We start from the raw sequence: 24,970 nt of genomic DNA, 5'->3' as shown, positions 1-24,970 counted from the left end.
ATTTGTAAAGTATATTGCTGTGCTTTAAAAATACGTTGTTTTTGTATTTTTATAAAAGGTGTAGTGTGACCATGGTAAAACTTGGTATACACATGCAGTCAGTCAAAAACTGCCAAATCCTTGCATCAGGACAATGATGTGTGATGCAGGGATCTCTCCTGCTGAGCTGTTATATTCTGACAGGTGGGACTCCTCAACCCCCCCCCCAGAATACACTGATCAGCGCTCTCAGCTATTGGCTGCAAGCACTGATTGAATTCTTGTTTGCCAGCATGACTGTTTGACAGGAACCAGTTGTTAGACCAGCTTCCGTTGAACAGACAGCAGTACACATGTACAAGTGCTGCTTTATATTTGGAACCCCTTTTGTTCCTCAAACCTTTAAAAAGAGGTATTGTGTCAAAGCTTATCCACACTGGGTGTATTTTGCTGCACTGGATCAAGCCAGTCACCAGAAGGACAAACAGAGCATCTGGGTGGCGTGCAGTGTTTTACGAAGAAATACACACTGTATGCATATTTCTGCAGGGGACCTGAGCTCACATGAAGGTTCACTGTACTGTCTGTTTCTATACACCGCATATTGACATTTCAATAAAGTTGAACATAAAAAAAGTATAAAGTACACAGTGCGATGTCCTTAAGCATTTTACCTCCAGAAGATTTACCCCCCATCATGACCAGGCCATTGTTTGCTTTTTGGCACTGCATTACTTTAACTTTTACAATTTCACAGTCATGCAACACTGTACACAAAATTTCTAAAAAACTTTTACACAAATAGAGCTTTCTTTTGGTGATATTTGATCTGTACTAGGGGTTTCTTTTTGTTTGTTGTTTGCGCTATAAATTAACAAAGACCAAAAACGTTTAAAATATATATTTCTTTATCATACATCAAGGGACACAGAGCAGGCTATTCATGACTACATGGGTTATAGGCCACCTATAGGTGAATGGACACTGGCTGACCAATCAGAGTGGAGGTCCCCCCCTATATAACCCTTCCTATACAGGAAGTATGGCAGTTTTTTTGCCAGTGTCTGTAACGTGGATGGTCACTTAAAGTGTTGCTGTGCTCTTGGAGCATATCTTTACGTCCAGAATGGTTCCATTAGAGAATCAGGGACTTTAATCAGATCCATTTGAAAAGCTGTGAGCCAAAATGGATGGTACCCGAGCCTCGCTATGTAAGGAGAAGAATCCTTGAGGTTTTGCCTGTAATGCAGCCTTATGGCTTTAGATCCCACACAAATGGAACCCTGTGCAGTTTTAAATCTGACCAAGGTTCTTCCAGCGGGGTGCTATACGGGTCCAAGGCAGTGGCCCCTCAGCATGGGGACTGAGTCCTTGAAGGTCTGTATGACAATGTCCACCGTGATGGGTGAAGGTTTGTGCCTGACGGAAGTCAGGGACCTGCGGTGGGACTGGTAAGATATCTCCTGTTTTTTCTCTCTGTAAAGAGACACAAAGTTCGAAATTGGAGAGAAAAGGAGAGGTGTTGTGACTGAGTTTCCACCAGGGGGTGTGCTCGCCATTGCTCCCGAGATGTGCTTGCTCCTCTGTTTTCGGCCACTAGAGGGAGTACAGCTGGCGCAGTAGAGGCCAGGAACAGAAGTCGGCCATATTTTTTTTTATCGGGAGGCCAGGATACACGTGGGCTGCTGCTGGGGAATCTCCTGTGGCCGGGAAACAGAGAGGGCTATTCTGTAGGGGCACATGAGTACTGAGGGGGAAGCACATCCCCTGAGGCACATCCCCTGAGGGGGAAGCGTGGACCAGTCAGTCAGGAGCATCCCTAGGTGGCTCATAAGGCACCTTTTGCATCGAGTGTTTTTACTTCAGTACATTACTTGCATGGCTGTATCTTGAGATCTGTGTTTATTAGTGGAGGTGGACAGGTTTGCTCTATCTAATGTAATTTCTTCTAGAAAGCAGAGTGGGTTGAGGTGCAGCAGGAAAGGGCACTAATGTACTACCGTCAGGTCCTGAGGAACGTAGCCGAAGGTCCCCTGTAATATCCTCTTCTGACAGGCCAGAAGCGACTGGGCAGTCTGAGCTGCTGCATCTATCTGGCATTATGACTGCTACTGGGGCTTCTGCCTCAGCATATGTAACCAAAGATGATCTTGCTTCAGTCTCAGTAAATGTACAAGATAAGATCACTGAGATGATTGCATTGGTTTCGCAGCTGACTAAGAAGAGGGATAGATCCCCATCACTAGAACCACACATGTTGGAGCAGGAATGGGTAGAGTGTGAGGATGAGGAAGAGCTGGAGGAAGGTTAGGCAGTAGAATTTCTGTCTGAGGAGTCACAGCCTGAGGAGAAGCAGGCAGTCTCTGCCTCCCAGTCTCAGAGATTTTTAGTCCAGGACCTCACTGATGTGGTGAGGTCTGGATTTGGATTACCTCCGATAGAAACCTCTGAGGTTACTTATTCTTCCCTGAGCTCTTTGAAGACTTCATACAGTACTCAGGCCTTTCCGGTGCATCCTCTTCTGGAGCAAATTATGTATGCCGTCTGGGATCACCCAGACCTGGTTTAAGTTCCACCAAAGAAGTTTTCTTTCTTGTACCCCTTGGAACAAAAGTCTGTTAAGAAATGTGAGTTGTCTGTAGTGGATGCAGCTTTTTCATCCCTATCTTTAACATGTCCTGTGGATAATATACAGGTTTCAAAGGACCCAGCAGATAAGCTGGAGTTTCTTCTTAAGGCCTCCTTCTCCCTCGCAGGTTCTGCCGCACAGCCAGCTATGGCAGCTATTGGCATTTGCCAGAGTCTTTCTGACTCTGTCAAGCAGCTTATTGGAGGACCATTAATGCAAGGGGAATGCTCAGCCGATGATTTGAAGGATGTTCTGTGTGCTTTGTGTTTTGCGGTTTATTCTCTTAAGGATTCAATTCAGTAAATTTCTTGCTTGGCCCTCTTATCAGTGCGTGGTTTTGTGGCTGAAGAGTTGGTCAGCAGAACTGCCATGCAAAAAATTGTTGGCAGGTTTTCCCTTTCATAGGGGAAAGCTATTTGGGGAAGATTTGCACATATATATCCAAAAGATTTCAGGGGGTAAGAGTGCTCTTCTACCCTCTATGAGGAAATCCAAACGCCCTTATGTTACGGTTTCAGGGGCTTCGGTTGCTGGGCCCACAACTACCAGGCAGTCGTTTCGCCACACACAGGTCCCAGCCTCAAGAGGTAGATCTCAGAATCAAAACCCATAGAGGCCCTGGGTGCAAAAGTAATCAAAGACAGATCCAAGGTCCGCCTCCTTATGAAGGGGTGCCCTCACTTGTTCAGGTGGGGGGAAGGCTTTTGAATTTTGTGGCCGCATGGAGGGCTATAATCCAAGACAAATGGGTCATTTCCACAATTCCTCTGGGGTTCAGGGTAGAATTTTGGGTATTTCCCTCTCCCCAGTTTCTAAGATCAAATGTTCCAATAAATCCAGAGAAAAGAAGAGCTTTATTTCAGGCACTCGATTGCCTATTGTCTCAGGGAGTGATCATGGAGGTTCCAGTGGACAAAACATTTCAGGGGTTTTATTTAAACCTGTTTACAGTCCCAAAACCAAATAAGGATGTAAGGCCCATTTTGGATTTCAAGGGGCTAAATCAGTTTCTAAATGTCCAATCCTTTCGTATGGAATCAGTTCGGTCAGTAGTGGTCTCCCTACAGGAGGGAAATTTTTTGTCCATAGACATCAAGGATGCTTACCTGCATGTACCGATATTCATTCCTCACCAAAGAGTTCTGTGGTTTGCAGTAGGGGCTTAGCATGTCCAGTTCATAGCACTACCGTTTGGGTAGGTTTGAGTTTTCACAAACATTCTTGCTCCGAGGCTACTCAGAACTCAGGGAGTATTCATCACAGCAGGTTATCTAGATGATCTCTTGCTCATAAATCAGTCGGTGCCAGATCTGAAGCCAGATTTGATCCTTACAATGCAGATTCTGGAACATCTGGGCTGGGTGCTTAACCTCAAGAATTCAGCCCTGAAAACAAGTGCAGAGCATGGAGTATTCGGGGATGGTCCTAGACACGGTTCAGGCAAAGGTATTTTTGCCTCCAGGGAAATGTTTCTCACTGAGGAACAAAGTTTGCAGTTTGAAGGCCAAGAGGTATCCTTCAATTTGCCTCTGTATGAGGTTGCTGGGGAAGAAGGTGTCCTTGTTTGAGGCTATTCCCTATGCTCAATTCTACTCCAGACCGCTGCAAAGGTACATTCTGTCTGTTTGGAGCAAAAAGATTCTGGCCCTGGATTACTGCATATCTCTGTCTCTAGAGGTGCAGCAGAGCCTGGTGGTTGATAACTCACAATTTGGAGAGGGGAAGATCCTTTTGGCCAGTGGTGTGGAAATTGGTAACCATTGATGCCAGCCTTTTAGGTTGGGGGGCCGTTCTGGAGGAAGCCACAGTTCAGGAACATGGCTTCCATGGTAAAGGGTTCTTCCTTTCAATGTCCTGGAACTTCGAGCAGTGAGGCTGACTCGGAGGTATTGGACATCCAGGCTTCAGGGTTGGCCTGTATGGATTCAGTCTGATAATGCCACAGCAGTCGCATACATCAACCACCAGGGCGGTACCAGGAGTCAAGGCACTCAGAAGGAGGTGAAGTACATTCTGAGCTGGGCAGAGAGATATGTTCCACGTCTGTCAACTGTGTTCATTCCAGGTGTTGAAAATTAGCAGGTGGATTATTTCAGTCACCTGCAGTCGATTCCAGGGGAATGGGCTTTGCATCCCGATGTTTTCAAGCAATCTTCCAGCAATGGGGTTGCCCAGATTCAGATCTGTTGTCATCCAGGTTCAACAAGGTCAGTCTTTTTTTGTCCAGGGTAAGGGACCCTTGCGCATCAGGGGTAGATGCCTTAGTGATTCCTTGGAACCAGTTCTCACTGATTTATGGCTTTCCTCCAATCCAGCTGCTGCCGTGTCTCTTACATAGGATTCAGGAGGAGTCTATTCCGGTGATACTGATTGCTCCGGCCTGGCCCAGGAGGTATACGGACATAGTGAAGATAGCAGTAGATGGGCCGTGGGCCCTGTTTTATTGGCCAGAGCTGTTGTCTCAAGGCTCTATATTGCACCCAGCTTTACTGTCACTTAATTTGACAATGTGGCTATTGAATCCCAGATCCTGAAGAATAGGGGAGTGTCGGATTCTGTCATCCCCATCATGCTGGGTGGTAGAAAGGAAGTTTCTACAGAACCTGGAAGGCTCACATTGCCTGGTGTGAGGTTCAGAAATGGCACCCATGGAAGTATGGGATTGGCAGGATCCTGTCATTTCTTCAAACAGGGTTGCAGAAGAATTTGGCTGTTGGTACCGTTAAGGGCCAGGTTTCAGCATTAGCTATTTATTTCCAGAGGCCCATTGCGTCTCACTCTTTGGTCCGCACTTTTTTCTACAAGGAGTGATGCCTATGGCTCCTCCTGTCAGGTTGCCTTTGTGTCCTTGGGACCTGAACTTGATTTTGGAGGTGTTGCAAAGCCACTATTTGAACCTATTGGAGATATTCCACTGGTCCTGTTGACTCGTAAGGTGTTGTTTCTAGTGACAATCACTTCTGCAAGAAGGGTGTCAGAGCTGGCAGCTCTATCTTGCAGAGAACCATTTCTGGTTTTGCACCAGTGTAAAGCGATGTTGCGACCTCATCCGTACTTTTTACCAAAGGTGGTTTCTAGTTTTCATCTCAATCAGGACATAGTTCTGCCTTCATTCTTTCCTAGGCCTCATTCAGCAAGAGAGAGATCTCTGCATACCTTGGATGTGGTTCGCACTGTAAGGGTCTTCTTAAAGGCGACAGCACAGATCAGGAAGTCAGATGCTCTGTTTGTGCTGCCAGAGGGGCCTAGGAAGAGGCAGGTGGCATCCAAGGCAACTATTTGATCATTCAATTGATCATTGAAGCCTATGGTTTGAAAGGTAAAGTCCCACCCTTTCGGGTGAAGACACACTCCACCAGGAGTGTGGGGGCATCTTGGGCAATCTGCCATCAGGCATCGGTGGCTCAGGTTTGCAAAGCCACTACATGGTCTTCAGTTCACACATTCACAAAGTTCTACCAGGTGGAAGTCAGAGCCGCAGAGGATTCTGCCTTTGGCTGCAATGTTTTACGGATAGCTGAGTAGGTCCTGAGGGATTATTGATGGTGGCTATCATGGTGTCACCCTCCCCTCAAATTTCTTATTGCTTTGGGACATCCCACATAGTCATGAATAGCCTGCTCTGTGTCCTGTGATGTACGATAAAGAAAATTGGATTTTTTTTCTACATACTTACCTGTAAAATTCATTTATTAGAGTACATCATGGGACACAGAGGTCCCGCCCCTCTTTCTGGAATTTGTATTGCTTGCTACAAAAACAAAGTACTTTCTGTATAGGAGGGGTTATAAAGGGTTGGCCAGTGTCCATTCACCTATACAGTGCGGGATAGAAGTATTTGAACACCCTGCGATTTTGTAAGTTCTTCCACTTAGAAATCATGGAGGGGTCTGAAATTTACATTGTAGGTGCATCCCACTCTGAGAGACAGAATTTAAAAAAAAATTCAGGAAATCATATTGTATGATTTTTAAAGAATTTATTTGTCTTGCACTGCTGAACATAAGTATTTGAACACAGGAGAAAATCAGTGTTAAAATTTGGTACAGAAGCCTTTGTTTGCAATTACAGGGGTCAAACGTTTCCTATAGTTCTTGACCGGGTTTGCACACACTGCAACAGGGATTTTGGCCATCTCCTCTAGATCTGTCAGGTTTCAGGGCTGTCGCTGAGCAACACAGAGTTTCAGCTCCCTCCAAAGATGTTCTATTGGATTTAGGTCTGGAGACTGGCTAGGCCACTCCAGAACCTTGATATGCTTCTTACGGAGCCACTCCTTGGTTATCCTTGCTGTGTGCTTCGGGTCGTTGTCATGTTGGAAGACCCAGCCACGACCCATCTTCAATGCTCTGACTGAGGGAAAGAGGTTGTTGCTCAAAATCTCACAATAAATGGCCCCATTCATCCTCTCCTTAATACAGTGCAGTCGTTCTGTCCCCTTCGCAGAAAAGCACCCCCAAATCATGATGTTACCACCCCATGCTTCACAGTAGGGATGGTGTTCTTGGGATGCAACTCATCCTTTTTTCTCCAAACACGACAAGTGAAGTTTATACCAAAAAGTTCTACTTTGGTCTCATCTGACCACATGACTTTCTCCCATGCCTCCTCTGGATCATGCAGATGGTCATTGGCAAACTTCAGACGGGCCTGGACATGTGATGACTTGAGCAGGGGAACCTTCCCTGAAATGCATGATTTGAAACCATGACGGCGTAGTGTTCTACCAACAGTGACCTTTGAAACTGTGGTCCCAGCTCTCTTCATGTCATTGACCAGCTCCTCCCTTGTAGTTCTGGGTTGATTCCTCACCTTTCTTATCATCAGTGATACCCCACGAGGTGAGAGCTTGCATGGAGCCCCAGTCCGAGGGAGACTGACAGTCGTCTTTAGCCTCTTCCATTTTCTAACAATTGATCCAACAGTTGATATATTTTCTCCAAGCTGCTTGGCAATTGCCCCGTAGCCCTTTCCAGCCTTGTGGAGGTCCACAATTTTGTCTCTGGTGTCTTGACAGTTCTTTGGTCTTCCCCATGGTAGTAGTTGGCGTCTGACTGACTGTGGGGTGGACAGGTGTCTTTAAAGAGCTCAGACAGGTGCTACTAAGTTAGATTAATGAGTGGAGTAGAGGTGGACTTTTTAAAGGCACAGTAACAGGTCTTTGAGAGCCAGAATTCTTGCTGTTTCTTAGGTGTTCAAATACTTATGTTCAGCAGTGCAAGACAAATAAATTCTTTAAAAATCATACAATGTGATTTCCTGATTTTTTTTTTTTAATTCTGTCTCTCAGAGTGGGAATGCACCTACAATGTGAATTTCAGATCCTTCCATGATTTCTAAGTGGGAGAACTTGCAAAATCGCAGGGTATTCAAATACTTGTGTTCTTCACTGTAGGTGGCCTATAACCCACATAGTCATGAATAGCCTGCTCTGTGTCCCATGATGTACTCCAAGAAATTGATTTTACAGGTAAGTATGTAAAAAAAATCCAATAATTTTTTTTACTTTCTGCTGTAAAACATATCCCAAAAAAATTGAAAAGAATTAAAGTTCTTCATAAATTTAGGCCAATATGTTTTCTGCTACATATAAGTGTATAATGATTGGTTTGCGTGAAAGTTATAGTGTCACAAACTATGGTATATATACTGAATTTTTTTTGTTTTCATACTAGTAAATAATGGCGATACATTGGCTGGCAATCTGACACTAACTGACAGTTTTGACACTTTGTGGGAACCAGTGACTCTAATACGGTGATCAGTGCTAAAAATGTACACTGTCACTGCAATAATGACTGGGAAGGGGTTAAACATCTAGGGTGTGTAAAGCTGTGACACAAGTAGAAAATCACATTTTTGTAGGTATTCAGCACACAGAACACCTCCAGGTTGTCATAATGGCAGGAAGTGACATTTTGAATTTTTGGACAGTTATAGTAGTTGAAACTAAAGTCTACAGATACACACCTCCACCTTCCAGTGTTGCATCTGTTAGATCCCCCACCGGCCACTGACATCTTTTCCCTGGGCTTCTTCTGGGTGCCGGATGTTCCACCTCTGAAGAAGTGCGTGCGCACGAAACGCGTCAGCTGGGACCCAGGACGCCGTTGACACTAAGCCGCCGGTGCCACGAGGAGGCCCGGCGGCCATCTTTATTTTCTAAGGGTCAGTGTGTTCATTCATACTTGCTATATACCCTGTTCACTATGCACCTATGTTCTCATAATAAAGCCTTATCTACTACACTATGAGTACTTCCCTATGTCTCCTGTGAGGAGCTTCTTCAATTCTTACAGCCCCAAGTGATCCCTGTGTCAGCTCCTGTGAAGGGGGAGGCTTACCCGGATATTTCTCTGACCTGCTGGACCATTCTTTCACCACATGAGGGCGTAGGACTTCTATCTTTTCCGGCTATTCCTTTGACCAGATCCGAGTGGAGAGGAGATTCTTCAGGATATATACACACATGCGTATATTTTTGCGCTGTCTGGTTAGTGTGAATTTTTACCATTTGCACTAGGAATCACGGAGCACTTCTCTCATTGGACTGTGTTTTATTATCACTTTCCTAAGCGCTGCATTTTTTATATATATGAATTGTGGGACTTTATATGCGTTTTCCTATATGTTCAGCTGCTGCCACTGTTGTTGAGCGCTTACTATATATTTATTACCTTTTATAGCCGACTTAGTTTGTATGCTCTTTTATTTATAAAATGTAAAATGGCTTACAGGTTCACTAAAATTCTCAGTTATTGCCCATTTCACTATGCTATAAGGCATGATTATTTGCAATAGCAGATATTTGTCATGGTAGGACTTTGAAGGCACAACACAACCGTTTGCATAAAATGTACATTTTAGTGACACACTCACAAAAAAATAATTATAATATACACTCACAAAAAAATAATAATATACAGTTGTGTTCAAAATAATAGCAGTGTGTTGAAAAAAGTGAATAAAGCTCAAAATCCTTCTAATAGCTTTTATTTCCATACACACAAATGCATTGGGAACACTACACATTCTATTCCAAATCAAAACATGAAGAAAAATATATCAAATTTGTGTTGTTCCTCTAAAAAAATTGAAGAAAAGTGAATATTAGACTGTTCAGAAAAATAGCAGTGTTTGTATTCTTCTTTACAAACTCAAAAATTCACTATATAAACTGAAAATTGTTTGAAGATTTTGCTTTCCTTTGAATCACTTAATTAATATTTAGTTGTATAAGCACTGTTTCTGAGAACTGCTGTACATCTGTGTTGCATGGAGTCAACCAACTTCTGGCACCTGTGAACAGGTATTCCAGCCCAGGATGATTGGACTACATTCCACAGTTCTTCTCTATTTCTTGGTTTTGCCTCAGAAACTGCATTTTTGATGTCACCCCACAAGTTTTCTATTGGATTAAGATCCGGGGATTGGGCTGGCCACTCCATAACGTCAATCTTGTTGGTCTGGAACCAAGATGTTGCACATTTATTGGTGTGTTTGGGGTCGTTGTCTTGTTGGAACACCCATTTCAAGGGCATTTCCTCTTCAGCATAAGGCAGCATGGCCTCTTCAAGTATTCTGATGTATTCAAACTGATGCATGATCCGTGGCATGCGATAAATAGGCCCAACACCGTAGTATGAGAAACATCCCCATATCATGATGCTTGCGCAACCATGCTTCACTGTCTTCACAGTGTACTGTGGCTTGAATTCAGTGTTTGGGGGTCGTCTGACAAACTGTCTTCGGCCACTAGACCCAAAAAGAACAATCTTACTTTCATCAGTCCACAAAATGTTGCGCCATTTCTCTTTAGGTCAGTCAATGTGCTCTTTGGCAAATTGTAATCTCTTAATCACATGTCTTTTTTTCAACAGTGGGACTTTGCGGGGGCTTCTTGCAGATAGCTTGGCTTCACTTAGGCGTCTTCTAATTGTAACAGTACTCACAGGTAACTTTAGACCTTCTTTGATCTTCCTGGAGCTGATTGTTGGCTGAGTCCTTGCCATTTTGGCTATTCTTCTATCCATTCGAATGGTAGTTTTTCGCTTTCTTCCACGTCTTTCAGGTTTTGGTTGCCATTTTAATGCATTTGCGATCATTTTAGCTGAGCAGCCTATCATTTTCTGCTCTTCTTTATATGTTTTCCCCTCTCCAATCAACCTTTTAATCAAGGTACGCTGTTCTTCTGAACAATGTCTGGAACGACCCATTTTCCTCAGAATTTCAGAGAGAAATGCGCTGTAACCAGCATGTACAACATTTGCTGCCTTCCTTCCTTAAATAAGGGCAATAATTGCCACCTGTTTTTCAAAGAATGAATGACCTCACTAATAGAACACCACACTGCTATTATTGTGAACATGCCCCTTTCAATTAGTGATTCAATTACACAGAATCAACAGCATGCATGTCATGACTGTTGGGTCTGTTGGATTTCTGTCACTCTACTACACCTGCTAGTAAATTATTTGCCATGTAGATATAATATAATTATATTAAATATAATTTCTACCAAAAACAGTGATTGATCAGGTTAGTGATGTCTGAGTGCTATTATTTTGAACACACCTGTATTACCAACAGGGCCGTTGCATGCCCATCAAGAAATTTATGAGCGTTTGCATATCTGCATGTGCCTCCTTTTCTGTACCTCTGACATTGGCTCACCTTCTAAGATTTTTGCTTCCTTTTGCTCTTTTCTGTTCGGACACATTACGGTAAATAATATCCAAAATGCATAGACATAGGAATGGAATGCATTAGTACATACTAATAAGATAAATGTATTTCTTTAGATTTAATGTTAAATTAAATTATCTCTGGCTCCTGATTAAGTGGATAAAATCCAAGAAACGCGTTGAGCTTTCAGAGAACTGACACCTGTCATTTATGATTTGTACTGTATCTTGAGTTTTTACTCATAAGGCAACTGTGATTTTAATCAGAAAAGAGCAAAAGGAAGCAAAAATGTTAAAAGGTGAGCCAATGCCAGAGGTACAGAAAAAGAGGCACATGTAGATATGCAAACGCTCATACATTTGTTGAGGGGCATGCAACGGCCCTGTTGGTAATATATTTCATTAGGCTTGGTGAAGGAGAACAATTATTTTATTGTGAGTGTATCACTAAAATGTATATTTTATGCAAACTGTTGTGTTTTGCCTTCAAAGTCCCACCATGTCAAATATCTGTTTTAACTTGAATTATTGGGATGCAGCACTTTATAGGCGAAGTAACATTTATTTGCAATACCAGCCGTTATTTTCAGACACATGACTGTTACTCTTCTGCTCACTCTGGTTCCAAAAAGAAATTCTATTCTGCTGTGATCTGACTTCCCGTTAGAGGTAGCTATGCCTATGCGTTATTTTGGAGAATAAGGAGATCATTTATTGCCTCTTTAACCAGTTCCCAACTGCGCTAAAGCCAAAAGACGGCTACATGCAGTTGGCTAGTTCTGGGAGGGTGTCCATGGACGTCCTCTCAGGACCACGCCCCCCGAGCATCCCCTGGGGAACGCACCAGTTGCGATCTGTGGTTGCTGTGTCTGTCAGACACAACTGATCACAGATCGAGGTAAAGGGCCAATCAGAGCAGTCTTTTACTATATCATCAGCAATGTCCAATCACAGCTGATCACAGTGTAAACAGGAAATGCTGGTAATCGGCAGTCCTGTCCTCATGCTGACAGCATGAGTGGAGAACCAGTAAATGACATTCCTCAGAGTGAAGTTCCCTGATGATCAGTGTGGCCTCATCAGTGCTGGCTAATAGTGCCCATCAATGCTGACTATCAGTACCTCCTCAGTGCTGGCTGTCAGTGTCCATCAGTGCTGGCTATCAGTGCCCATTAGTGCAGCCTCATCAGCACATATCAGTGAATGAGAAAAATTACTTAATTGCAAAACTTTATAACAGAAACAAACCTTTTTTTTCCGATTTTTTTTTCTTTTTTCGTATGTTTAGCAAAAAAAAAAAACCCCAGTAGTGATTAAATACCACCAAAAAAAAGCTCCATTTGTCTAAAAAAAATAATAAATATTTTGTTTGGGTACAGTGTTGCATGACTGCGCAATTTTCATTCAAATTGCAACAGCAAAGAAAGCTGAAAATTGGCCTGGGCAGGAAGGGGATAAAAGTGCCTGGTAGGCAAGTGGTTAAAGAGGTTCTTGCATAAGCATGGTCAGAACTGATTTTCGTCATCTAATCATAAAGCTGCTCCCAGATGTAAACCCTTCTGTTCCCAAATTCTGCCATCCGAATTACAAATTATATCATCAGGTTTTGTGGAAAGGTGACAGGTTGTTAATCCTGTATGACACTCCTGAAAATCACTTGTGGCTCTTGATCTCTAAAATTACCACTCGCATCGGTACTGTTTATAAGCCTTCATTATTTGGACAGTACATTCTGTTTGTGTCTGCAAACAACCCAACCCTTTAAAAGTGCTAGCAATAGTGACCTCTTGGCTGGCTGAAGATTGTTTAGTCTGGTTTAGAAGTCAAAAGTGCAGAGTGGGGACATGCCAGAGGCTTAGGGGTATCCATTTTCTGCATCCAACAAGTTAGTTGAAGCAGACATTAAGTACTACTGTGAGATGCCATTCATACATTGCAAGTTATACATAGATCTCAGACATAGACTTCTGTACCAAGTCACATATTTCAGGGTCCCATTCAGTCACGTCATTACCCAGACTAGAATAGTAAATACATATTAAAAACAGAGTGTATTCTCAGAACAAAATCACCTAATACACCCTATAATCATCACATTCTAATCTCTGTCTGTACAAGGACAGATTCCATAAAGGGTACCGTATCATCTCCATTATTAGTTTATTAAGAAGGTTTGGAATAAATACATTTAATCACATTTAAAGTTTATTTGCACATTTTGTGAACCTTTTATTCAATTAAATGGCTTTTTGGTATAATTGGTTTTATATACATTCATGATGATTTCTATACTGCTTTGCACTCAATCACTGGTGATCACAAACTGCTAGAAACAGACATTCCTTACATACATTAAGCTATATTTTTGGGGAACACATTTATCCAGACCAAGACTGCGAACGAGGAAAGCCTCATGGGTCCCTCTTACTATTTTTTCCTCTTTCTACATTTGCATATCAGGTATAACATGAGAATGGGCAGTCCTTTGTTAAACTTTTGCAGGAGGTGCCTGCTTCTAATGATTGTTGATCTTTAATACTATAGCTAATGCAGTGGTGTCTCCTGGAACTAAAGACATTTAATAGGGCAGGTAGGTGAAGCAGATGCATTTCCTATGCTCAGCTCGTGTCTGCTTTTATAGTGCAGATATAGACAGGATTAATGTACCATTGCAATCTTTACATTTGTGTGGTGAAACTAGTTCCCCATAAAGTCTGCCTCCTGTGTACCTCAGCATTGCTCCAACATGGGCATTGCCATATTTTGGTAAAGACATCAGGAAGTATCCTTTGCCCTTTTGTTTACATTAAGCTGCTGCCAAGGAAATCTCATGGCAATCAGATGGGCTGACAATGACTCACCAGTTGCCAGGAAGCAGGAAGCCACTGGCATCCTAGCAACCACAAGCCCCAGGCCACACTTTGAGTACTGGGGCCTTTATGTACCCCAACTCAGAATAAGTCATATTACCATAATTTCCATGCGTGCGAACTGGCGGTAATTCTTTTAGAATTTGTCACTGCCCTGGCAACAGGTTCTAAAAATGGCCATAGTGCTGTTACAGAAACTGGCATAAAAGCTTTCCTGAATTAGGCAAAGGTAGTTTTAAAGGTATCTAATGCCAGAAAGATGTTAAAAAAAGGTGTACTGAATTCCCCAAAGTAAGTTTTTTTTTGGTGTGTGAACAAATCAGAGTACCCTGAAATAATCTATCCAAATACTAAAATAAAACCACTGAGTGCTTGTACATACTTAGATTAAACAAGCCAATAGGGTTGATTTACTAAAGGCAAATAGGCTGTGCACTGCAAGTGCAGTTCCTTTAGATCCAAAGGGAAGCTCTGAAATGAGGCGCAGCTCTGCTGATTTCTTTCATCCAATCATGTTCGAGTAAAACTAGAGCAACTGAACTTTCAGTGAACTTCCAAGTGCACTTTCGGTGCACAGCCTATTTGCCTTTAGTAAATCAACCCCTTTGACTCTCACTAAAGAAGTGTACCACGTTATACAAGATGAACAAATAAATTACCCACTTTTACATATTTAAACTAATAACAATGTAAATTACTAAAAAGTTGGGTCAAAATTTTATGCATACATAATTATAGCATACCGATTTTTTTATTCATATATGTGACACCAAATTTTTCAAAAGTTCATAAAATATGGTATACACTTACTTTTATCTGTGATCTTAAACAATATCAGATAACAATGGGTTTACACCATATTTAATGAATTTTTGACATTCATTATTTAAACTTTTATTTAAATTCATTATTTTATCATTTTTAAAACTTACATGCTATAACTATGTATACATTAAATTTTACACTACTTTTTAGCACTTTAGATATACCAATTACTGATATCAACTGTTGATCTATACTATTATTAGTTTACAGTATGTATGTGTTAGTGGGTAATTTCAAATAATTTGCTCACTTTTATAGTGTAACACAGTTCTTTAGTGATTTAATTTAAATAAAATAGTTTTATTTTGCTGGTATCGGCTTGTTATTTGGGGGTCATGTGTGTATTGGCGGGGAATATAGTATTTAAGTCAGTGGCTTTGTTGTAGCACCTATTTTTCTTGAGTTTCAAGGGAATCCCCTACACACTCTACAATGCTAATTTAACATCAGCCTATATATGAGTGTCAAGCACAGAAATGGTTGTGTTCTGTTATTTTAACCTCTCTTGAAGAGAATAGAAAAGAACAAGTTGGCTGGAAAGAAGAAGGAAGATTTCACAGGGCTCACCCAGCGTGTGACAGAGTTTGACTGTGTCTCCTTCATGTCTCTCTTCATGCTCTGCTGATCACATCATGGAAGCTACATGCCCACTCTGTGTGATGTGATCTCCAGCACTGCTCTCTCTGCTCACTCCTGCCAGCTGCTCAGCAGAGCAAATCAGGTAGCAGGTCTCAGACACGTAATGTGTGTTTATTGCTGTGAATGTTTTGATGATAGTATTTGAAAAAAAATTTTGTATCAGCTCTGACATCAACACCTGCTAAAGAGTCCCGCGGTCCTGCTTTGTTTAACCCCAGCTCTATGTACATGATACGTAGATCAATGTTGTCACACCAGGGGATGTGAACTCAAAATACATAAATATTTGCCTGCTGGTTGACAGGAGAAGGCTACTTTCTCTCTAGACTGAAAACAGTGCAAAATTCATTTGGTTTTCTGTGTAAATGGACTCTGTTATTTCTACATCAGTATATAATATTGCCTGACTAGTGGCAAGCCAAGGCCTGTTCCCTGTAGAACTGTGCTGTTTATACTCACCTTCTGTAGAATGCAGCACTTCCTCCCCCTCTGTTCTTTATCTGCCAATTTAATCTCACAGAGTGGTTCTAAACTGCTTACATGGTGATCCTGGCTGCAAGATATGGGTGGTACCTTTCTTTTCTCTGTACCCACCAGTATTTTCCATGGTACCTATTGTGGAAATATTATTGGAACCCTCTTTGTTCTTTCCCCCCAGACATACTGAAGTTTGGAATTTCATAGCAGTGTGCAAGCCCCTACACTAAGGTGATGATCCTTGAAAGTTGCAGGATACGGGGTTCCGGCTCGGTTGGCCCGGGCTAACCCTGCCTGTAGTGATCAATGTTTTCGGGGTTGTGGCCATCGTGGTGATGTATTGCATATCTGGTGGTCATGCCCGAGACTGTTTCGTTTTTGGTCTTGTGTGTTTGGCCTCCTTTTCACCTTGTTCCATCTCTCCATACGCCAGGATGCTCGGTATGCTTTGCTTCATTGCCCCATACCGGGCCTCTTGGCTCACCAGCAGAAGTTGGCTTCCTATCTGTTTTTATCCGCCACTAGAACAATTGCTCAGGCCTGGAAGAGTCCGTTTGTCCCTCTTCAGGGGGTGCGGGATCATATGACCACTATGATGCTCAACGAACAGATACGGTTTACCACTTACAGCCTTTTAATGCATTGGGTGGTCTGACTGTGGACTTCCTATTTTGTTAGACAAATAAAGAGGGTGAACACCGCTCAGGTCGGTCTCCTGTCCCACCTCCACTCGGACACTAGCAGGCGCTGGCCCTGTTCATTACAGTCTTCATGATGTAGAAAAAGGAATCTGTTTGTCCACTTATCCACTAAAATCACCTTTATTGTAACATCTTCCAGAAAAACACTCCACATAACAATAAAAGAGGGAAAACCGCATGCCAGCTAATGCATTTAACCCTAGCAGCGCTAATTCATAGCTTACCATAGGCTATGAATAGGCGCTGATGCATGAAATGCGTTAGCTGGTGTGCTGTTTTCCCCCTTTTATTGTATTGTGGAGTGTTTTTCTGGAAGATGTTACAATAAAGGTTATTTTACTAGATGTGCGGCCAACCAGATTCCTTTTTCTAAATCATTGAGAAATTTTGTTGTTATGGGGATACCAAGACCAACATTATTTAGAATAGTGTTCTATCCTGACCAAATTTGTAAGCTGTTATTGGATATATACAGGTCATCGTTTGTACATAACATCATCTGCAAATACAAGTCACCTCAGTATTTTGTTTTAAAGCACTTTGGGGTTAAAGGCCAATTAATGTCTTCACAGTTATGTTATCTGACCTGTGTTTTTGGCCTTTTGGAGAACACAGGGTCAAGGGGTAAACTGATCACCACATGAGGGTAAGTGGAATTTTAAGAAGATCATATTGGTCTGACAGACTCGAGAGCATTCAGGCACTGCTTGGAATGTTTGGTACACAATTCGTTGTGAAGAATTCAACTCTTACAATCAAATATGCTTCTCTGGCATACCAAGTGAGATTTGGGCTTTTTGAAATATTTTTATTGCTGAATTCTGTCATATAATACCAATAAAGCCAGTGTTTTATAGAGTAAATGAAACTATCAATATTGAGTTTAAATGCGCCCTGTTAAGATTTGATTTGTGGAAGTAGCTGTGAAAAGTTACGGCCAGACAACATGTGATGTTTTAGTGGTAAACCCACAGAACTTACTAATGGATATGGGAAGTGAAGGAATGTGAAGATGAAGAAAGCATTTTTTAAGGCAGTGCTCATAAAGAGGTTTCAGAATGCAGCAAAGAAGTATCAGTGATTTCAGTAATACATCATCAGTGATGATCTAAACAAGATGCCTTTGGTTTTATTCTTACTATGTTACATCCCCAGAAGCTAACAGTCCCATGTGCTTTATTTAAGTATTTAGCATTTAAATCAACATCTTGTAGGGAACATTTATATTTAAACACATTAAGATGTAGATAATTAACTTGCAAGTTAATGCTTTTAGCAGCTCTAGATGATTAGTCTGCTACAATTTCATTTAAAGTTAATGGTTGGTAGTGTTGGGAGGCTCTATCAGCTCTCTCCTGGGTGTGAGATAAATGTCTAATATGATTAAAAATTACTAATTGTACTAAAAAGATTTTGATATAAATGATTTTGCTGTCTGCTAATTATGTCAACAATAAATTAAAGGGATCCCATCAGCATGAAAATAATGAAGCTACAATTTGTAAAAGTGCTGACTCCTGGCCTTCATGCTTGTCCTTGCTTCATTATTTATGGTGGCCAAACACATAGTTATGTGATCATTCAATGCAATTAAACATATCAAGTAAATACCCCAAACCTGAGACCCTCTGTTCAGGTGATTTAAAGTGCTGTTGATCGATTTAAATTCTACAACATTGACTGGCTGTGGCGTAATTTTGTCAATCACTTCTGATTGCTTGAACAAATATCTGTGTGTGTGCTGGGGAACTGCTTGTAATACATATTGATTAAAAACTTTTACATCTGCCAAAACAAAGATGGCACACTCTAAAGCTGGTCCCATATAACAGTTTACTCCTCTCAGCACATTCCATTCAGGCACCTCCTTCTAAGTACTGTAGTTATTTGCATAAGCTAAGGAAGAAATATGAAGGGGGGATGATGACATTATAAAAAGAGAACTGATATAAAGAGCTGTTTGAGCCAATTGCCTTGCAGTTTTTCACTTATTAATATACTTTCAGAGAATTGTAGCAAACTTCCTCCGGAACTTTACCTTTGCATATTGCAACTCGCTCTCTGGGAACCTAGCATGTACTGCTTTCTGAAACTGGCATGCTACAGTTCTACACCTGTACTATTACTGACTAAACTAGTAATGTCAAATCTGACTAATAATCGGGTTGTAACATTGGCATGCTCTTTGGTTCCTATTGGTCATATGTCTGCTGTTTGATTCAGTGATTTGCTTGTAAAGCTAGAATGTTGTCTGCCTAATCTTTTTTGCATGTGCTATGATTCCTCTTCAAGGCCACCTGCCCTAGCCTAAAACTGATGTTTTCCTGTTTGGATTGCACTCTTGATTGAATATTAAGTAGTTCTCTTCAATGATCTATCTGCTTGAAACTCATTAAAGGTCAATTTCACCTTTTGGAGCATGTTACATGTTACACCCATATTTTGGGTGGAATGTGCAACATGCTCCAGCACATGTTCTCCTCACCCTAGATCCCCCCAGTGGCAGCAGGCGTGGGATCTTCTCCCACACCCACTTTCACATTTCAAAATCAGTGTGGTCCCACCTTTATTGGGCCTGGGCTCCATCAGTTCAACAGGGTGGCCCAAGCACCTGCCTAGGAGAACCGGCTGTTCTGTGTTATCACTGGAACCAATCCTCCTGTGAGGAGAGGCCGAGGGGAGCCACAGGAGGATCAGTTCTAGAATCTGTGCCCCACCACTTTTATCACCCGCACCCCCTTACCCACTTCTGTCCAGTCCCCCCTGTGTGCATCCCCTCCCCCACAGCACTGCCGGCTTCTGTTCCTCTAGCTCCCATTGGCTGCAACTGCTATGGGGCACACGGGGATTGTTTCAGGGTGAAGAGCGGGGTAAAGGGGCGGTAAATATGTAATATTTACCAGCCCCTTCCTTTCTTGATTGAACACAGTGAGCAATCAGTACCGTTCATAACTGAAGCATAGTAAGCAGGTTGTGAATGGCCAGGAAGCCTCAGAGTGCTTCCTGTTCATTCATCTCCAGTGCAGTGGAGGCTGCAGAGAAGTGGATTGAGGAATCTATGTCCTCAGTCCATTTCTGTGTCTCAAATGTGAGACATTGGGGTTCTGTTACTAACAGCAGTTTTGTCTGTGAATGGCATACAAATTAAATCCAGTTGATTTTTTTGGACATCTGAGGGCTAATTATAATACTGTCTGCAAATGAGAAAACCTAAAGCTTCATCTGCCACAATGGGAAATGGCTTGTAGTTCTCAATGGACTGTGAGGGCACTGATGAGCACAGTTGTAGTTCATTCACAAGCCCTGCAGCTTTCAGAGAGCTCATACAGAGGTACAGGCAGAAAGCTGTAGGACTTGTTTGCAGGAGTCTGACAGTGTGTGATCTGCTGATTGCAGGTGCAATGCTTTGCAGACTCCTTAGGGAAAAATAATAAAGATGCATTTTTTTTTTTAATATGCACATTTGTTATTTTTTTCCTCTAAGGTGATATTTAATGCATACCTATAAGAATTGTGATGTACAGAAAATAATGAAAGTGGGTTTTTTTAATTATTTATTTCTTTTAGGTTAACTCGTGGCTTAATTTCTTTTACAGGTCTTTGAAACAGTGGAGCAACATACACAACACCATAGACAAAGCAGTGAGTCATTGACCTTATAGAGAACAAACTACCCGTTTATCTCCTTGTAAATAAAGCTTCTGGTTTGAAACATTAGATATGCACAATAACTGCTAGTTTTATTACAGGATATACAATTTTCCTTTCATCAGGAAGTGTCCCAACAATCCAACCAGAGGCTGTTTAGCCCATAATAACTGCAGCCCTATAAATTTACACCTTTGCATTGATTTAAAATGTTTTGCCTTCAGGTGCAACATATGGTCTCTCTTAAAGAAAACATAGTTTCTTGGGCTTCCATTAACAGCATGACTGAGAGGCTGTAAAACATAGTTGTCTGAATTCCCTCAGTAGGTACCCAACTTCTCTTCCATTTGCAGGTTGAAATACGCTCTGCTACTCATTTGTCTATACACAGAAAGGTATGAACCCAAACTACAAGAATTTTACACATGGTTTCTGTGTTAAAGTAATATTACTGCATCCATGTTATCTATTTTTATAACATTAAGCAGGAATTTCACAGATACCCCAAAATTTTTATTTTACTGAGTATAGGCTAGCAACAAAATATATGGAACTGGTGAGGCATTTAAACAATTTTCAGGGTTAAATGTAGTATAAATATACAATAATGGTTTTATTTATATTTTTACCTTCTATCATTTCTCAGTTGTTTCTTTTTACCTTAAAAATCATTTGACTCATTTTCATTTGGGATACTTTGAAAATGTTTTTTGGTCTCGCCCAAACATTTCATTTTTTTAATTTTTTTGTGATTACAATTAGTCATCTGCATGCATAGGGGTGTAAGCAGTGATGGATGTAAACCCAATTGTCATTGCAGGTCACAAGAAGTAAAACAGCACATGGAGGTAAGAGAACCTGCTGCAAAATGTAACTACCACTTTGTTTGCAATACTTGGATAAACTGTAAACTTTTGTGCCCTATTTGCTGCTCAGCAGGTTTGGTGCAAAGAAAACATATTCTACTAAACTAGACTAATTTCGGGACCCCAAACGACAAAAAAAAAATACCTGGAACTATGCCACATAGCCAGTGCAAGGCCGGTAAGAGTTACTGGCTTTTTGTAGCTGCGGCGACTGTCATGTGGAATGTCCTAAAACTGACTTTCTTGTGCATTTTCGCATTGAACAGTTGCTAGATATTCTTTTCTTTAATTGTACTATATTTAATTGCCTGTAAAAAAAAAACACCCTAGGCATACTATCTGTAATTTTGGATCCAACCAAAAGTAGGATTACCAGTGGCTACTGACATGGGAAAGAAGGCAAATAATGTGGGACAAGAAAATAAAAGAGGAACAAGAAGCCACGTGTGTCATGTGACTATACACTCCAGAGGAACCCCACCCTGAGCTTTTTGCTCTCACAACCTGAAAAAAAGAATGTAGGATAGCTGTGAGTTATTGAAGCTCATCAACTGCCAGATTTTTAACAACTACCTAATCGGCTTCTTATTTTATTGACCACATTTCATTAATCACTTTACTGACCATCTTGGTGCCACAATCTGCTAAATCCAAGATGTGATGACCCGCTGTTTCTTAATTGGACATGGCTATATGGATATGGCTTGGATACTGGATATCTCAAATTCAGACATTCACTGCCCACCACTGGCATTCTTGATTTTCAGCTTCCACAATTATCTAAGCAGAAGCAAAACACCAGAGTTGACCTGGTCTTTGAGAGAAATATAAAGGCTGAAATTGTTCTTCTCTCAATGATGTTGGTTATTCTATCTCATTGGCTTAAATCATTTCTAGGTCAGTGGCCCACAGCGATTTGGCAAATAAGTGAGTATGACTATGTTCTGATTTTCATTAGCAGAAGCAGTGCCAGTAACCATATTTTCTTAGGACAGGTTTATTTTACAATTCAGGGCCTGATCCACCTACTTTAAAGCTTTTTTCTGGGCTGTCTCCACTGCCCCCCCCCCCCCCCCCAACACACACACTCCACTACCACCATCTCCCTCAAACTAATCCCTGCCATAAAAAATACATAAGTATTTATTCCCCTAAATAGTGGTCAAGCAATGTTCCAGTACATAGAGTCTTCTCTCTTCTGATGTGTTCAAAGATCGAGGCCCTACTTTGGTTATCCATGTCACTGCCTGTGTGACATGAACTCTTCCTCATGGCTATACAGTGGCAGGTCATCTCAGAATCCAGAAAAGCCATTTGTGGTGATAATACCAGCATAAGGGGACTAGTCAGTGTGGGCATATCATATCTACGCCTTTGGATTATCAGTTTCCCGGACCTGGAAAGTACACCACTGAAGGACACAGATGGCAAACTTAGGTGAGTATATGCCCGCACCAAAAGATAGGTTACAAAACATAATGTTTATGTAGGAAGTGAGAAGGAGGTGTGGGAGAGGGGTTCATTTTTGCTTAACATGGGTTTAACCAGAGGATTAGAATAAAGGCTGGTCAGAGCATGATGACTTGAAAGCAGTTTATAGTGGTTACCTTTTGTTCTCTGTAAACCAGTCTGTTTGTGAGGTTCGAAACTCAAAAAAACTGGGGTTGATTTACTAAAAAGAAAGGGGCTATGCACTTTTCAAGGGAATTTGCCACAGAGTTTAGTAAATGCGGTGAAGTTTCACTTTGCAAAAAAATGCCCAATCAATTGCAAGGAAAATTTTAAAAAGCTGAATTTTTGCTTACATACAGTATGATTGGATAATGGAAGTCAGCAGAGCTTCATCTCATTCTCTAAGCTTGGGGGGGAATCCTCTTCTTAACTGCCCTTGCAAAGTGAACAACCTATTTTCCCTTTAGTAAATCAGCCCCACTGTCTCTTAAAGGCCTGTAAGTGACACACAGAGTCTACAATTTTATTGCCAGAATGTAATTTCTTGATTATTGTTTGGAACTTTTTTAATCATCGCAAATAAACGACTTTTAAATTTTTGGGTAATTGTGGGGAAATACAAGTTGAAGCGTATTTACTGTAAACCCAAAAGCAAAAATTTATATTTTAGCTTGCCAATCCTTAAAGCAGGAGTAAACCCTCCTATGCTTTACAGCCAAAGAAGCTGTCATCTTAGCCTCTGCTTGATCTGCAGTTACCATGGTGCAACACATTTGATTAGTTATAACACAAGCCTTTTGATGGCTTGACAGATCAGTTGAGATCCCAGGCAAATGTGAGAGTTATCATTCATGGCATGCTTTGAATGTAACTGTTTTGAGAACTGGATGGGTTTTGTTCCACTTTAAATTTAGTGGTTGCATTTGTTTCTTTTTTTAGCCTTTTTTGCCTTTATTTTAACCTGGTGATCTGGCCAGTGAATCTGTTATTTTTCAACTTCTGTTAACAAACCAAGTGGTCCAGCAAAAACAGCAGTTAGAGGTTTCAGACAAACTATTCAACACTGACAGGGGTGCTTACAATAGTCAGGTTTTATTTGTTTATGTAAAAGCTTTATTCCAAAAGGACAAAAAAAAATGCTGCTGTTTAAAAGTGTTAGCTTATGTTTGAATATAATTTGTTAGTTAAGTTGTCTAACTCTGCTTGTGCATTTAACACTACCCTCCCCATGTTTGACAGTGTTGCTGTCCAAAGCTGGCTCTGTTGCTCCACCATATTACTGAGTCACCCTCAGGGGCGGAATGACCATTTGGATCTCATGGGGCCCTCTACTGCCCGAGGGCTTGGGGTCAGTAGGGGGCCCCATGAGATGCCCCTGGTACCTTTTTCATAGGCTTTTTTGAGTTTGGGCAAGGACACAGGGGCCCCATGATCCCCTATTGCCTGGGGCCCCATGAGTTGTCAGTCCGCCCCTGGTCACCCTATAACAAGAAGTGTGATACTGGCTTAATTAATAGGTGAAAATAAATGGGAAAAAAGCCTTTTAGTTTAGATACACTTTAAGGGATTCACAAATCATAGAAGTTGGGGGGGGGGAGAAGAACAGCAAAGCCTCCTCCTGTGTTTGTTATTGCATTTAATGGTACCACGTCCTTAACAATTACACATGCATAAACAGAAAATTCCCTTAGACACACAATTAAATAGGACTTGAATGTTACCAAACCAAAAAGAGTCTCCAAGTAAAAACAGTAAACTTTTAGTTCATGTATTCAATAAAAAAGCCCTATATAAGGGACTAAGGTAAACATCTAATAAAAAGCTATACAAATATAATTTTCATGAAGACAGTTATACAATATATTACATTAACCCTTCATAATAATCCCTGCCATGTGTCATTTCAGAGATTTCACTCAGCATCTTGATAGTATTCTTCATCGTGTTTCGCAGGACAGAGCCTGCTTCTTCAGGAAGATAAAATGAATATGCCTATTCTTTTAGATCTGTAGACAGTTATACATAAACCACTTGCCAAAAAAATTAGCAACACAGTCATATAAATTATATAATTCTATTGTAAATATAATGAACTACCTGTCACAATTGTAACATATGTGTAAAGGGCAAGGCAGAATCAGTCAGAAATGTTCAAAAAAGTTTGTTAAATTACTTGCAATGTACATAGATCACCCAGAGG

General features: G+C 41.2%; 1 long non-coding RNA gene across 1 annotated transcript in view; it reads left to right on the top strand.

The window, feature by feature from the left end:
• LOC149453155 (uncharacterized) overlaps nt 1-24,970 on the top strand; it is a 120,747-nt gene that overhangs the window by 26,763 nt on the left and 69,014 nt on the right. Inside the window, exons 2-3 of the long non-coding RNA XR_016314730.1 lie at nt 20,401-20,446; nt 21,273-21,300. This is a non-coding gene — a long non-coding RNA (uncharacterized LOC149453155). The remainder of the gene's footprint in view (nt 1-20,400; nt 20,447-21,272; nt 21,301-24,970) is intronic.

This window comes from Staurois parvus, unplaced genomic scaffold (assembly GCF_062004578.1).
Source record: "Staurois parvus isolate SC_StPar_1 unplaced genomic scaffold, SC_StPar_1.0 ptg000450l, whole genome shotgun sequence".
In the NCBI taxonomy this organism is placed as follows: Eukaryota; Metazoa; Chordata; class Amphibia; order Anura; family Ranidae; genus Staurois; species Staurois parvus.
This window is presented reverse-complemented; position numbering and strand designations above follow the sequence as displayed.